Below are 3,593 nucleotides of genomic sequence, written 5' to 3'. Positions count from 1 at the left end.
GGGGGGTGTCAAAGGAAATTTCTGTAATAATGACTGCAAACTGCCAGAACTGATACACAATCACAAACTTCCAGCCCAAGCTTTAGTGGGCAGCAGATATGCCTCAATGTCTCCAGAAACCCCAAGAAGAGGTAAGACAAAGTCATACTGACAACCCCCCTTTTTACCCTCAGTACTCAGACTCACTTTTCCCCCTTTAGCATGGTCAATACAGAGCCAAACTTCAGACAGTCACTAGTCATGACCTTCAAAAACAGCAAGAGTACTGGAATTTCACCATGGCAAAAAAATTAATCTAAAGAGCAAATCAGGAATAATCACCAGGAACCAAGATGCAGACTTTTAGACATCTTACTGACATTTTTTTAAAATTACCTTTTTAGCTTACTTAGAATCTAGTTGGTTGGAGAATGCCATTTTCAAAAATAAAATCATTCCCTATAAAAATGTGGGAAGCCATAAGAGTTTAAGTTCCCTTTAATCCTTCAAAAATGCATCAGAGAGACTCCATATACATACACACATACAACCAATCGAAGTAAGTCCAAACACTCTCCAGTTAGGTCTAGTAAAAGCTATGTTTAATATTTTGTGCATACAATTTAAGTGTCCCTCAAAACACTTCTAGCTGGAACTGAACAGACCACACAACACTCACAGAGCAGTGACTGAACTGAGTTCTGCTGTCCCTTTAACCAGTGACTTAAACATAAGCACATCCCAAACACTTTCAGCTACCCACACTTCAAAACTGAGTTTCAGCAGCAAAATGACTGCTAGAGCAACTGCATCCTGTATGTGCATTTCACTGAACCTGGCTTGCTCTCAGTCACTGAAGCAAACACTTTCTCCACCCCCCAGAAAAACCCCAAGAGGAATGTATAATCATGATATGATCATTCATTTCAGTGCCATTAATTCTACAGAAAGACTAAATCAGCTGCTATGATCTACCATTCTTCATTCTTATAATGCATCACCTCTACACATTCACTCTTGAGACCACAGCACCTCTTGTCACCAAACTACCTAAATTTTCTAGTGAGTTACTGGTCATTTTAGGACCATTCAAACCTTTCTGCTTAAGGACTTTGCTCTCCCAAGAGCCTTCCTGTTCATGAAGGCTTCAAGAGGCAGTGACTAGTGGAATCCTCCCAAACACTGACTTCCAAGTTTTTCCAGCTTAAAAACACTGAAGAGCCTTCCAAATGCAAATGCAGTTTATATCAGAAGCACATTATTTTGCCAGTATGAGTTGTAGTAACTCCATGAACAACGTAAGTTCCACAGGCAAGCTCGTTTGTTTGCCTCCATAAAAGCTACCTATTTACACCAATGTTTTCTCAATTAAGCTGTGTCAGAGAAATACAAATACCTGCAGATACCAAGCCTGAAAAATTAAAAATCAGTTATTTAATAATGATAAGCTGTCTCTGCATAGTGGTTCTTGGGAAAGAAACATGCAGCTTTTGGAACTGAGGAATTCTCTTGTACTAGGGAAAAGAGTAGAAACAAAATGGCCTATGTATGTCAGATGTTAATTTCATCGAATCATAGAATTCTAGGGGTTGGAATGGACCTTACAGATCATCCATCCCCAATCCCTGCCCTGGGCAAGGATGCCTCCCCACTAGACCAGTATGCTCAAGGCCTCATCCAGTCCGGCCTTGAACACCAGGTAAAGAAAATAATGAAAGAAAGATATGATTCATTCAAGAGCTTCAAGAAATGGCTTTTTAAGTGTTGGAAATACACAGGAAAAATAAATTTGCCTTAAAACAAGAGATAGAGATAAGAGGGCATAAAAAGTCCTGGTAGGCAAAGGAATTCATCATCCCTCTTTGGAGACTAGCATCACAATGAAATACATCAAAACTTACACACATACAAAAAAATGGAAATAATAAACCCCACACACCTTCCTCCTCACAAAAACCCCCACAGATTCTTTTCTCTTAAAACAGCTAGGCATATCTTTTTTAAAAACAAAGAACAATTACCCAAAATAATCTTACTGGTACATGACTGCAATGTCTGGAAAACTCAATCTGAGACATGTTGCTTATGCAAGCTGGAAGGAAGTCAGAGCTCAAATCCAAGAGCTCAGATGACTGGACAGATCATCACTGTTACTAGCTGATACTAGTGTGCAAAATGATGGTCTGCACCAAAGCAGTAGGATACACTCACTGATAAAAGCCTTGCACAAACTGAACTCAAGACATGAAAGCCAAACCAATTTTAGCAGCACTCAGCTTCTGTCCTTAGCACCATTTTATTTGTGGCAGTTTAGAAAGATTGCAGAAATGAAGATGCCACTGCCCTGCTGCTGATGAGTCTGAAATTCTCTAGCAAATGGTATACAACAATTCGCTAATGTAATTCACATACGCTTTGAAAAGATGCACCATGGCAGTAATGTGAAGCCTGGTGAGTAGGCTTCTCATGTGAGGAGTACACATTTGTCACTTTTTTGTCAGAATCTGCCTGAAACCCTCAGCATGAGCAAATCCTACAGCAACATACAAAGCTCCTCTTCTCCTTACCTGCTTACAACTACAATCCTAATATGTGGCATGCTGCAAAGGAAAGTTTAGCTCATGTATGAAGCAGTGGCTAGAAAAGGTGAATGCAAGGTACAAAACATGATTAGCTGGTGGACAGCAGATGACGTTATGGCTGCATCACTGATGCCCTGCAGCTCCCTCACAATCAATGTGTCTGTTCAGTCAGTGGTTTGGGAACACTCACAGGTCTCATTAATAAGCATTCAGAATGCAGCAAGTGCAACTGATTTTTCTTCCACAGAAAAGTAGAAAATGCATCATATTCCACATGAAGTATTAATCAAACTACTTAATGAGCTACTAGACAGCACCCAAATGCTACAGTACTGTACTACAGCAATCTAGAAAAAAGGAATTCCAATCCAATTTCAAATGAAAATAAGGATTTATATAGGCTACGTTGTTTGATCTGACTTATCAGCAGTACAATTACTCAGTTTGCTTATTATCCACGCCACAGATGCAGAGATAGCTTGGATTCACACGTGGTTTAACAGTTTAGACACAATAATCTGTAAATACTGCCACACTGCTCACTAGCTAGCTTTGATCCAGAACAACATAGACAGACACTGGAGAACCACCTTAGAGGTGGTTACAGAGGGCCAGCAGAGCTTCAGCTGCAATCACCAATACTACACAGGCTGGACCCCAGGACATGCCACACAGAATAACCACATCTGCATTTGCACCCCATCTTCTCTTCCATGGAGCTAATCATGTTGGATGCAGTATTGTGAAAATACCTTTTGTGTTGTGTAATAACTTCTATTACAAGGAGAACTTGTGGGCAGAAAGGCCAAAGAGATCTCAATGAGCCAGTTCAAGTCATCATAGCCAGCAACAAACCAGAATTAATAGGCTCTGTCAGAACCAAACTGCCTGCCAGTGAACAGCACTTCCCAGGAGCACCGACTCCAAGACAGCTTATTCGCTCAGAAAACACATGGAGCTAGGCCAAATCCAGTTCTGAGCCAAAATAAACAGGCTCTCCTGGGGAGCAGAGCATCAGCATGGACAACATAG

At 40.7% G+C, this 3,593-nt stretch overlaps 1 protein-coding gene across 1 annotated transcript in view; it reads right to left on the bottom strand.

The window, feature by feature from the left end:
• KDM7A (lysine (K)-specific demethylase 7A) overlaps positions 1–3,593 on the bottom strand; it is a gene marked incomplete at its 5' end in the record, with an annotated part of 35,529 nt that overhangs the window by 14,900 nt on the left and 17,036 nt on the right. The gene's annotated exons all lie outside the window — the stretch shown is intronic.

Source organism: Acanthisitta chloris, unplaced genomic scaffold (genome assembly GCF_000695815.1).
Source record: "Acanthisitta chloris isolate BGI_N310 unplaced genomic scaffold, ASM69581v1 scaffold6744, whole genome shotgun sequence".
Classification (NCBI taxonomy): domain Eukaryota; kingdom Metazoa; phylum Chordata; class Aves; order Passeriformes; family Acanthisittidae; genus Acanthisitta; species Acanthisitta chloris.
This window is presented reverse-complemented; position numbering and strand designations above follow the sequence as displayed.